Genomic DNA, 13,621 nt, shown 5'->3' with positions numbered 1-13,621 from the left:
GAGTCACTTTTTAAGAAAAAAATTACAAATCTTCTGATTCCAGCATCTTAATGTGAATATTTTCTGGTTTCTTTAGTCCTTTATGACAGTAAACTGAATATATTTGGGCTTTGGGAAACAATGGTCAACATTTTTCGCCATTTTCTGACATTTGGACCAAACAACTGATCGATTAATAGAGAATATGATTGAGAGAATAAATGATAATGAAAATAATTGTTAGTTGCAGCCTTATTAACCACCTGTGTACTGGAATCACAATGGGCCAAAATGCTGACAAACATTTGACACCTTATGCACAAACTATTTAAATTTTTGTTATATTTTCCCATCATTTTGTGCTTGTAGCTTTTTAGCTAGCTCGGTCACATGTTCTTTTTTTATGGAAAACAGCACCAGAGGCCAAACGGAAAGGTGGAAGCATGTTAGCTATTGGGAGGGTTTATATCAGGTTAGCCCTAGGCTAATAGTTGTTTCCTCCTTACAACTTGGAATGTGGAATATACTGCTCTTTGCCTGAGGCCTCACTCAAGAGCTGGATTAGCCCTGACATTTTTGGTTAAGACTACTAGTGTGGGTTTCAACAGTAGCAATCTAACAACATTTGTTGTCCAGGCTAATATCACCTAATCCTTGTGTGGATTTTCAAGTAACATGACGCTAACTGTTAGCCCAGCCTTAAAAAATGCTAGCGTGGTGAGGCTAAGCTATCCTTGGGCTTTTTGTATCCCAAGGGTTCAGGTTAGCCATGCAGGGGAAAAGCATTTCCCTCATTCTCTGCTAAACCCAAGCAGTTGTAGTTTTTCCCAAGATTAACTAGCTAACTGTTTTTTGTGAACCTTAAGTCCTCAAATACAGTCAATCAATGATCCTGACTGACTGTCATGGCAACCATGTGAAATAAAAGCAACAACTGGAGCTGCAATGATTAGTCAATTTGTTGTGCACTATTAAATTAATTGCCAACTATTTTGATAATTGATTCATCATTTTGAGAAAAACTTCTGATTTCAAATCTCAAATGTAAATTTTTTTAATGCTTTTTTTAGTCCTCTATGACAGTAAACTGGATATCTTTGGGTTGTGGACAAAACCATACATCTGAGGACATCACCTTGGGCTTTGGGGAACAATTTTTTACCATTTCCTGACATTTAGTGGACCAAACAATTAATGAAGAAAATGATCAACAGATTCATGGATAATGAAAATAGTGGCAGAGAGAACAAAGATTAAGTGAATTGAACTGAAAATGGGAGGAACATTGAGCATTCTGAACCAAATTCTCCTCTAAGCCGATACTTATGTGACCTCTGTTTAATAATTTGTCACACTGACAAATTTAGATCATTCATATGAGTGGGTGTAGAATTTTTGGAAGCAGGTGATATTAGATGCAGGGACTCTGCCAAAGCCTAGGGTTGAGCGAATTAACAGCCCTGCTCAGCAAGGTGAAAGATAATTCAACATCACTGTAACCTTGTTGAAAATTCACTGTACGTTTCCGTGCTGCAGAGGCTCCAGTGTGTTCGGCACTGAGCCATGCTGACACATTACATGCTGCCGGAGCACACCTGCTGGGTTTTGGTCTCCTTCTCCCTTTCCTCCTCCTCCTCCTCTTGCCTCCACTCCTCCTCTGCTCCCCCTCCCCTCCCCTCCCCTCCCCCTCTATCTAAACCCAACCCGGTTTCCTGGCAATGTGGTGAGAGAGCCGTTGGGCTGCGTCTTTGTTTGCGTTCCCTCGGCTTCCTCTTTTTACTGAGAGCTTCAGCAGAGCAGAGATAGTCAGAGCGCTGCCTCCCCTCCCCCCACCACCCGGTATCCACGCCTCAGCATGGGGCTACATGCCAAGCGACCTGAGACGCTCCCTGACTCGCAGTGCAATCCACTGACTTTTATTGGTGTGACTGTTTATCACACACACACCGTGGCCAAAGCACATAGCACGGCATATTTATGCATTCAAACTGTAATGAGCTGATGAGTTTTTTGGTTTGATAGACAAAATAATTCATTATCCTTACAGATTACATTATAATATATCAGACTACTATTTTTGTCGTTAACAATTATAGGTTTGAAAGTGTGTATTATACAGTAGTACAAAACAATCAATATTTATAATCATGAGGAAAAAGCTCCAAGTTTGAGATCATGTAGTGTGTAAGATTATAGCAGCAACTGCCAGCACTCACATTCTTTACATTCTGTGTGTTCCTGTTTGGATTTTCTAGGCTTTTAAATGCTCGTAATTGGATCAGGTGGTGCTGTGCTTGATGCTTTTTATAAAGTCAGGTTCATTTTTGTGCCAAATTTTGATGCGAATGAATCAACAAAACTGAAAAAAAAAACTCTGTTTTACTTCTCAGTCCTAAACCAACAGATAGGGATTGCATTTCAAGGAGCCCAACCCAGCATGCATTGGGTGACAGGCAGGGAAATACCTTCTCCATTCACACCTGTGGGAAATTTACAGTCTCCACTTGGCCTGTATGTGTTTGCGTTGTGAGAGGAAATCGGAGCGCCCAGAGGAGACCTACACAAACACAGAGAGAACATGCAAACTACACCAGGAAGCCACCTGCATGGCTGAACCACTGTCAGAACAACACAATTAAAAATGTAGAAGTGGACACATTACATAATCTGCTGCTTACTGACAAGGTTTGTGAAGACTGACTCATTGCTAAGATAACCCATGATGAAAAACAAGGTCCATGTTCAGCCATTTGTAGAATGAATGATCACAGGTTACTAGCATTAACCAACAACCTTTTTATAATGTATGGTTTTATCATTCGCAATGTTACTTACCTAAAGATGTGGCAGCTTAAGCAGTAACTTACACTACAAGATCACATATTTTAACTGTGTTTCTATGAGCACAGCTACAGCTCTCTCAATTTAATATATGTACAAATTCTTGCCAAAGATAACCATTTTAAGATAAAACAAACTGTTACTATTAGGAAGGAGCAAGTACACTATTATCTGTATCTGTTCAACCAACTCAATTATCTGTATTTGTATCCGTACACAGAACAGCTGGGGGTTAAACGTGTGGTGCTAAACCTGAAAGCTGTTTACTTACACCTGAAGTTTATATGGGTTGGAAGTTTTATTATTATTATTACAAAACCATTTATAGAATTGATCTGAGCAATGTTTTTGATCACAAGAGTAAAATAACTATTTAATAAGTTGTTTTCTTAAATAAAAGTCTCCACCTTGAGCCAGCAAGCCACACAGTATAGATAAATATCTAATTGCACCCTCATTTTTCATTAAAGGTTCCACATTTTGGAATTTTGCTCATTGGCTTTCTTGCTGAGATTTAAAGTGGCATCTAGTGGTGAAGTTGCAGATTGCAACCAACTGAATACCGCTTGCCTTCAAAGCTATGGTGGCCCACTCCCTCTGTAGATAAAAATGGCTCATTCTAAGGTAACAAAAACATAATAATTCCTATATTCNNTATATTCAGGTTATTATACACAAATGAAAACATACTTATGAATATTATATTCCATTTCTGACATTAGATCCTCCTAAATGTTACACACTAGACCTTTAAATCAAGATCAAAATAAATATGAAGCTACTGCCAGCAGACAGTATTCGGTACCACCTACTACCAAGAACACTGTATGTCTAGTGCATCCTGCTTTTCATAGTAGTATGCAGTATAAAACTGTTAAATCACTTTATTTTTCAGTATGCAAGTGGACTCATCCGGTTTCTGGTTTTGGAAGGCCGAAGTATAAAACACGGCTAATGGCCTAATGTTTATCTGCAGTCGACATCAGAGGTGTGTGTAAGATGTTTCAGTTTTACTTGAGTTATGACTCATTCAACTTTTATGGGTTAATTCAAAATGCGTCAATTTGCGTCACCTCATCTCATGAAAGCACATTTTTTAAATGATTAGCACCTCTAAAGCTCACTAAGTACTGTGATGCATCTTGTTTATTTCATGGTAAACAATATGTAATGATAGTTTGTGGTTTAGCATATATGAAGCAGTAAAATACATTTACAGTGATGATGCTTACGAGCTCTAGAGAAAAACAGACACGGATTTGAATTATAATTAACTAAGTTAAATCCATATTTTATGAATTGTTATACTGGCTTCCCACTAAAAACAGGCAGCATGTTAAAGATTCATTGTGGAGCACAATCAAGCCCCAGGGGTAACAATACAGAAGAATGAAATAGATAGTAAACACAAAATTATTTAGGGTTACAGTTATTTAGGGTGCTGAATTAGGGTACTGGAACCTTTTTTGGTCCAATTCAGGCACTGGCAGTGGGACTGAATGAAAATAGTAAGGGCACAGTCACACATGCGCAAATTCACATCTTCGCTTCATGTGGAGTTGCAGTTCAAGAAGTGTGTGTGGTTGACTGTGTGCGTTTGCCTAGGTAGGCGAAAGTCACTCGCCTGCATTCCACATTTGTGACCATGCCCTAAAGATACCAGCGGAAAACCAAAACAATGAGCTGAAAGATGCTCCACAGAGCTGAGGGCACTGCAGAATTGGTGATCATTCTCTGTTCATTCATCACTACTAGTGACCCCTTTCACATTGCAGTCATTTGATTGATTATTACTATGAAAATATTAATCAGTGCAGCTTTAAATGCCATCTTTGTGTTCAACAAGAAAACCAAGGTTCCAAAGGGTTGGGGTCTGTGGGGCTACATTGATCACATACAGTCCTTTTACAGACGTTTTCACACCACGCCTCAAAAACGACAACAGCACAGAGAAAATACGCCTTGCTCTCCATGTTTGCTGGCTTTGTTCCACAATTAGCGTGTGAGTGAATCATCCTGAAGGGCTTATTTTCATGACGCTGTTGCTGCTCTTGTTTTCACCGGGGTGATAATGATGAGGAACAGGAGTTATTAATACACACATTTTCCTTTGGGGGCTCAATCTCACACAGTCAAAACGGAAGCTGACAGTGCTCTGGGAGGTTTTCACAAGCTGCCCACGATTACATTGGTTGCTTTGTTTTTGCTCAGTAGCAATTGAGGATAAATGGTTGCAATGTTTGGGATCACTAGGTTTTTAGAGAATCTGTGTCTAGCCGTGCTATTTGAAAAGACTGACCATTGAAATACATTTCAACCAAATACAAACCATGAATGTCAGCTGGGTATTGTATCCTTAAGCCTAAGTGAGTCCAAATAGAGTCTTGTAGCTTTTATGATTATAAACAAGAGCAAAGATCAAGTAGAAAGTGCTGAAATCAAATTGGAAGTCACAGCTAACAATCACATCAGGGAGTATTCAGGACTACTGTTCCCTCTAAACTGACGTGGCTTCTAATAATTCATAATTTAATAGAGAGTAATATCTTGTCAGTTATAATCCACTGCTCCACTGTGTCCAGACATTAAGAGGATATTTAAAAAATGTGTCAGATTATAGAGGCAGAGTTTGATTGTTTGCTGAATAGAGGCCCCTGCAGAAAACAGCCTATTTCTTTTAAAACGTTGTTCTCATTACAGTGACTGATGAGGAAACATCCCAAAGTAAACACATGTCCATTTGGCTGAAGGATCCCTGCTGTTGTTCTTCTAAACAACCCCACCTCCCCCCTCTTGTCTTCTATTTCCCAGTGCATTGTGGGATGACAAATAAACAAGTCCAGGCAGAGGAGGAGTCCAATGTTCAGCCTCCACAACAGGGATCTGTGGCAGAGTGTTTCTCAAAGCCAGCTGAAGCACCAGAGCTGAGTCACTCGGACTGTGAATCAAGCCGCACACTCAGAAAGACAACATGTCATTCTGGACACATCTGTGTGTCCAGGCAACGTAACTCCATAATGCATCCATATATACTTTTACATACAGACAATTTGACACTGTTTGTTTCCTTTGAGGCAATCTGCTGGCAGTGGGAACAGGGAGTACTAAAACACAGGAAAGAAATAGTGAACATACTGTATATAGAAATACAAGAAAAATATGAAAAATGCCAAAGATAAGTTGAGTAAGTAAGATTATTTGAAGTAAGCAATAAGTGCGATCATCAAGTTTTAACAAGACAGCACCTCCCATGCTTCCCATAAATTTGACTGCTGCATCGTTATTATCCGGTCAAAAGCAATGTACCAACAGTGCATTAGCTGTAAGCTAGCTAGCAACAGACCATCTACTGTGTCTGTGTGTGTTCAGCTCAGCCGCTGACTGAACTCCAGTCTATCACCTTCTATGTAGCAGATTCACACATTAGCACACACATTAGCACACATTTTTCGCTCAGGTTGGAAAGTTTTTGCGTCAATTTGCATCACCTCAGGCGAATTGGCAGTTAATAGCGTCTTTGTCTTTGTGTGCAGTCACGCCACCGCTAAAATTCCCTTTGTGTTCTATCTGAGGTAGTCTACAGTTGTGCTAGCGGCTCTGTGAGCTAGCAGCTTTGTGAGGATATACTTAGGTACAGCTGTAAAAAAAGAAAAAAAAAAAAAAACTTAGGTACAGCTGTGCTTTGAGCTAAATGCTAACACTTATATGTCAACATGCTCGCTATGAAAATGCTAAAAGGTTTATTGTTAGTTTCCAACTATGTTCACCATCCTAGTTTAGCATGTTAGTATGCTAACATTTGCTCATTAGCACTAAACACAAACTACTGTTGTACTACTCTTATTATATGTCTATCTCATTATATGTATATATGTCCAACAGACATTGCCATCACTTGAGGCACCACACTAATATAGAATAAGAGCTTGAAGCATAAGAGGTAAGAAAGCTTTTCTAACAGGAAACACGTTGTAAAACTATGAAAAAATTAAAAACATTCAAATTCATGGAAAATATGCAAAAATACATAAAACACAATATAAAGGAAGGAGTAACATTACCAAAATACAACTGCGTGCATTCCTTATAGACAGTGAGAAGGAAATATAAAGACGGAAGTGATAAAAACACATGATGTGTTTACATACGGTAGGATGCTTACAGCAAGGACATTTGTATAGAAACAATTGACTTGTGAATATCTCAAACTAGGGCCCTATTAGATCTTATATGTGGATAATACCACAAACTTTATATTCCCAGTGCAGTGGCAGTCTGCCCTGCTGCTTCAGCACACTGTCACCATGGCAATCCCTGGGGAAAGGTCATGAGCCGCCTGGTTTGGATGTTTGAAGGTCTGCAGATTGGCTATTGATGCTGATGACACGAGACTCGCTGGCACATACTGGCCATCCTTCGGCTGGCTCATTTCCAAACTTTGCTCTTTCAGAGAATCATTTTCACAAAACTCCTCAGCTCCCTGGTTGCACAGTACAGCTTTGACTGTAGGATGATAGCCAATGTTTCTGAAACAATGCTGCTAATAGCTGACATTCCGTATCTTTAAATTTACATTTTTGTGTCAAAAAAGGTGAATATTGAAACTCTCCATTCAAACTCATCAAATTCTATTAGGTGAGTTATCAGCTCCTTGTGCTTCTCATGTGCAATTTCAGTTTGGCAATCCAGTCAGTGAAGAGCACTCCTAGTCCATTTAAAAACAGTCAAAAACATTACCCAAATTTTACAAGTGTTTGGTTAACAAGACACATCTGCCCACTTAGCACCTGCTCATTTATTTTTGTACAAAGTGCCCATTTCACTTCCATCTATAAAGCTGATATGTGAAAAAGCTTCATCTCAGATATTCACACGTTTGTTTACATTTATTCCATCATATGTAGAGTAATAATCTCTGGTAACAGATAAGTGTAGACACCTGTGGGAAAGCGACATCATTCAGGTTTTAAACCCAATGGTTGTTTTCATATGAAGGATGGGCAGAATTGACTAATCATGTGGATATTGAAAGAGGATCTAATTAACGTGTTATTGTGGACCTAAAGGATCTTCAGAAGGTATCAACATGTCTATATTGTGGAGAGAAACATTCAATAAAAAAAAACACAAGGCAGAAGAAATGGCAGAACTGGTTTGTACTCAAATATGCCAAAGTTTGTAGCACGATGCCAGTGGTGTACATATTGAGAAGCTTCTATTGTTCACACAAAATTGTGAGGACACAGCAGCATTGATGAAAATGGATTGGCTGGCAGAGGCTAATCCACGTCTCAAAACCAATTTGAAAGTGTTGGCAATTGAGGGACCATTCAACTGTATATAGTTAAATAGTACCAGAGCAATGTCATTCAACTGCCTTCTCTACCAGATTATTACTAAGCCCTCAGGAACACCACTGGGCTGTGTAGCAATGTTAGCATAGTGGCCATAGTTGGAATTGCAGGTCACATGACGCCCATTGGCCTGAATGTTTCTCAAACACAATCATTACAGAAGAAACAATTGTATACTGAATCTTGAAGAGCTGTCCCCATGAAACAGAATGCAGAGTGCTTTTTGCCTCCGCGTGTTTCCTGTAAAAACAGGCCGCTAGGGATATTGATTGGTGTTTACAGTTGCCAGGAGTGATCCAGTGAACACAGCTGGCAACGAGACATAGCAAGCCAGCAGTTAATTAGTGGTTAGCCACTTTAGCAAGTAGTTAAAGCTATCTGTCCATCAGGAAACTCTGTAAAAAGAGAGAGTTGAAGCTTGGCAGCCAGAGGACATATGAGGGAAACACAGAAATATGTTCTGCATAAAATGATCCAGTTAAACCAAACTAGTGAACAAAGTTATAAGGTTGTGCTCTTGTACACTAAACAGTGAGTTCCAGCTGTATGTTTTACATCAGCTCCCAGAAACACAAACACAAACACAACACAAAGGTGTTTCATTGGACGCAAAATTGAGTTCTCCTACCCATCTTTCCTTGACCTCAGAACGTTTTCCACAGAGGTCAAGGAAAAGTTAAGGAAAGGACGTAATTTTTTTGACTATTCGACCACAGCATAAGTTCTCTCCGTGGTCTGCTCGCGTGCACATGAATGACCCTTTATTCGGCAGGTGTTGATAATGCGGACTGTACCAATTGAGACTTTTGGATGGGGGAAGTCATAGGTTTTCTTTTTGTATTTTCTTGCCAACCTTAGTAAAATTAACTCTACCCTATGTAGGATGTTATAGTTATTGTACTTTTTAATGCCTTCATGGAAAGACTGATGTTACTAACATTCTTAATAGCTTTAATTGTCTGTTTAATTTTACCCTTGCTATTGAAGATGTAGTTTGACCTAAAAGTATTTAAAGCTATTGTTTGATTCATTTGGCCTTTTGTCTGTGAGAGGGGGACCCCCTTTATGTCAATGAGTTTCCTTTGTTCTTGTATTGACGTTTCATCTATAATTATGCTAAAAGAACAGTAAAAAAAGCAGAGCTCTAAATAAAGTTTCTGGACTGCACATTTTGGTTCTCCAAACCTCCCAGAACTGCTGGCTCACATCCTGATCAGCAGGGTTTGAAAGCCAAACATCAAGGAAGTGCAACAACAATATGTAGTAAGCCAGCTAATATTACGTAGTCCAGCAACGAGCAGGCCAGCTCGCCGTCTGTCTGCAGCCTTTTGTTTCACCAAGCTCTTGCCAATGACTAAAAGCCAATCCCACATTTACTCTTGTCCAACAGCTTCTCTCTCCTTCTCTCTTCTTAGCTTCCTCCATTGTCCTCTTACATCTATTCATCTCTGCCATTACCTATGCATTGCCTGCTCCAGTTCTGGCATGAGTGTAAACTCTAGAGATGAGCCAGTACACCACTATCTGTATTTGTATTGAATGGGCAGGGCTTAAATCTGAAGTGGGTGGTGCTTAAACCCAAAATTGACAGGTCCAACCGAAAGTAGTTAATTTAAGCCTGAAACTGATATGGGTGATTTGAAGTTACTATATGTATCAGAAAAATATTTATAGGATTTAGCTTGATAGATAGAAAAGGCGTACAGGGAGCCGAGTGGGAATAACAGAATAACATTCACCCTATGACAACTCAGTGTAGCATCAAAATGAGTTTGAAGCTGTTATTTTAAGGTAGAAAAGTTACATAATGGAAACCCCCTAAAAATCGTGTTTTTGCTCACTTGCAGTGTTTCAACTGAATCACATGAAACAAAGGCCTCTGGTCCCATCCAAACCACAGACATTGCAATCGTGGTCTGCGCCTCAGCCCATTCCAGCGCTACCTATTTTGTGAAGACATGTGGATAAACGTCAGTTCCTGGTCTGACCGGGCACTTAAGGTAAAATTATATAAGCCATTCAACACATATTTAAAAGATTCACATGCACAGATACCACCGTGTCCTGCGCACCATGGCAGCAGAACATAAAAATGTCAGATTCACACAAGCCAAACAGACAGTAATGAAGCAAAGGTCTGGTTGCACGTAATCAAAGCAGAGAAAATCAACTTGACTTCTAAACACACTCTGCTCACTGTTGTCATCCAACAGAGGCAGAACAGTCACCGCTCATTAGACATGCAGGTATCACACACAACCAAAATACGTACAAACAGGAGGGAGCGGGGTTTAATATTGATTGCAGTGAGGCGGATAAGTTTGAATGTTTACATTTATAAGCCCCGCATTACAAGCTGAAGCTATATGTTTGGCTTTGTTTTGTTAGTGTGCTGGAAGCTGGATGAAGGTTATGCAAATTAACTGAAAAAAAAATAATTAAAACACCATCAAAATTACATAAAATAATACTTTTTGCTATATGACAGAGGTTCGCATAGGAAACGCAGTAACAGAATCTGGATCCATATCTGATCAGCACTCCTTAGTTTGACAGTTTGATCTGAGTTTGGTACGTTGAGCTGGATAGACTAACTAAGAATGACCTGTCAATCATAAGGTAGCCACACCCTAAAGCATACCCTGCTTTATCATCTATTCTACTTTAAATGGGGACCCCCCATCCAATCCATTACTAAATGGAACTATCATGGCATATGGAAAGAAGCACTGGAACTGAGAAGATTCGGAGACCATAAGCCAAACTCATTAGGACACACTGTTTACTGAGCTCATACATCAAGTCAGATGTTGTCTCATTTATCCATAACACTGCATGCTATTTTCTTTTTTGTTTGAAAATCTGACATTTCGTAACGTATTGCATTCATCACATGAGGTATGGGCTAGGTCCGGATTGACTTGCCATTCAGCCTAATAAATATGTGTCAGTTTTTCCAGACTTGTGATTTCTGTTTATCATAGCAAATGCAATTGAATTCACCAGCCATTATGCCAGTGGTAAAGCTAAGTGCAGGTCATTGCCAAGTAATTTATTATAATTATTTGAACTATGCTACCTTGAATGCTTTTTTTGTTTTGTTTGACTGTTCATTCTTGATCTTGACACAGAATGTTACACATCCTCTTAATCTCTGGTTCTAGATGTTTTGATGATTAAACGGTCTTCATCAGCAGATTGAGTTTGCTCCTAAAAAAATGTTTTTTTTAGATTCTTGATAATAGTCCACAAAACAAAGCTGTAATCATGGTCAGGTGTTTATCTTGGGTGCTATGTCACAAGCTGTTTGTCATGGTTTGGTATTGTTTATGCTGTCACCTGATCTTACTGTTGTAAGTGTCAGCTGGTTGTGACGGTCATGTGACATTATAAACATTATATACACTGTTAAATCTTAAACAATTTGTGTATTTTATAAACGTATCATAGGACTACCCTTTTTACATAGATAATTCATTCGTTCATTAATCTGAAAAGAAACTAGTAACAATAGCTGTTACAATAGCATGTAGTGGAGCAAAAAGTACAGTATTTCCCTCTGAAACGTAGTGGATTAGAAGTATTAAGTAGCATAAAAGAGGAATATTCAAGTACCTCAAAATTCCATTGCCAGTCTTAACTGTACCTTATGCCTAGTGCTCAGTAGCTAATGTTAGCATGCTAACAGGTTAAACTAACATGGTAAACATATCTGCAATATATATCTGAATCTGAATGTTAGCAGTCAGTGTGAGTATATAAAAAAAAAAATTGACTGTATATAAAGATGGATGACTAGACAACTCCCCAAGAGTGAAGGCAAAACATCCCGCTCGCCCCCTGATGGCTGGCTGCAGTACAGGTCATAAACCCCGCCCCCTTCATGTTAGCAGTGTACAGTGGGAGGTAGTGGAGACATATCATCCATCTTTATGTCAATGTGTGAGAGGATGTTAGCATACTGACATTAGCATTTAGCTCAAAGCATCGCTTAAGTACAGCCTCCCAGAGGTGCTAGCATGGCTGTAGAGTGTTAATATGCTCCAAAAACAGTACTTGTTTTATGATCCAACAGCATCTGAAAGCCCGTCCCAACACAACTTTCTGACGTCGGAAGTGGAGAGGCTGCGTCCGACAATGTTAGCCAGCTTGTCACCTTTCAAGTGTGACCGTTTGGTCTAATGTTAGATGACACATGAGAGTAATTATGCAAAAAGCTGACAATTACAATATCCAGTAATTTTGAAAAATGGAGGGACGTATCCCTACGCCCTGGACCCCGTAAACATTAGCCTTTGTATCCATTGCTAGCTAAATATTCAGAACACATGAAGTAATATTTCCTACCTTCACTGGCATACACATGATGTGAAATGTAATATGATTTATAGCATTTTACCACTTTTTTTTTTCCATATTCCAGGTTTTTTATTATACCTGTTTTTCCCATAAGTCAAGTTGATGCACGGGTCTGCAGGGCAAAGTGAATATGCAGCGGTGCTCACATTCACACATCAAATTGGTTTTTATACGTTCCAGGCTTTGCATTGGGTATATTTGCCCATGTTTTTACAGCGATGGTTACTCAGTGTTCATTCACATTTAGCTATTAGGTTTTCAGACACACATACATGCACATACACACACAACTGCTAGTCTACAGCTACAAAACAACAGCAACGAAGAAAGAAACATTGTTTCTCACCAGGCAGATAGCTTGCAAATAAACTTCTTTCATCACGCACTAGTTAGGTTATGTTTCTACAAGGGTTAAATAGCAAATCATTAAGAAGGAGATGCACGCTGTTTGATTAATTGCTTTCCACAGCAATGAAATGTCTTGATTATCCACAGGCAGCGTTCCTGCTCGCTGTTTGTGTTATGACCCACTTCTACCTCCAATTTCAAAACACTTAGGCAATGTAGGGCAGCAGTTATGCAGCTCCAAACCACTCAGTCAGCCAAACAATGACACACAGTAACACTGTGTAGTCGGGCAGTATTTTATCTAAGCAGAATGATTTGTTCCAGCAGGTACTGAGCCTGCAGGGACTAAAACAGATGGAGATTCAGAGAGGCGACAGTTGCTGTGGAGTTATCAGAGCAACGTTTGGCAGAGTGAAGGTGATAGAGACCAGAAGTCAGACAGGAAAAAAGACAAAAATCTTTACATTGTATAAACTGGCTAGTGCGTGAACTGAAATACAATGGTGTGTTGTTGTGGAGAAATGGCTGCTGTAAGCCCTGTTCAATATTATGTGTGAAACAGGATAATATTAAGTTTAGTCCAACTAAAATTAAATTGCATTTTTAATTCAAGTGTAACTAAACCCCTAAATTCTGCTAGCTCCCTCCCAGCAAATTTAAAAAATGCAGCAGAGAGAATCATACATTGTGGATACAGAGTGTGTGACGCGGGAGCTAACACCGTCCAGAGTAACACCGTC

At 39.3% G+C, this 13,621-nt stretch overlaps 1 long non-coding RNA gene across 1 annotated transcript in view; it reads left to right on the top strand.

The window, feature by feature from the left end:
- The window catches only part of LOC118343006, a 59,355-nt gene that overhangs the window by 5,155 nt on the left and 40,579 nt on the right, over nt 1-13,621 (top strand). The window contains exon 2 of the long non-coding RNA XR_004797520.1: nt 10,022-10,174. This is a non-coding gene — a long non-coding RNA (uncharacterized LOC118343006). The remainder of the gene's footprint in view (nt 1-10,021; nt 10,175-13,621) is intronic.

The sequence above is a fragment of the Morone saxatilis genome, unplaced genomic scaffold, assembly GCF_004916995.1.
Source record: "Morone saxatilis isolate NCDOM2014 unplaced genomic scaffold, NCSU_SB_2.0 Contig9, whole genome shotgun sequence".
Taxonomy (NCBI): domain Eukaryota; kingdom Metazoa; phylum Chordata; class Actinopteri; family Moronidae; genus Morone; species Morone saxatilis.
Note: the sequence above shows the minus strand (reverse complement) of the source record. Positions and strands in the feature narration are given on the sequence as shown.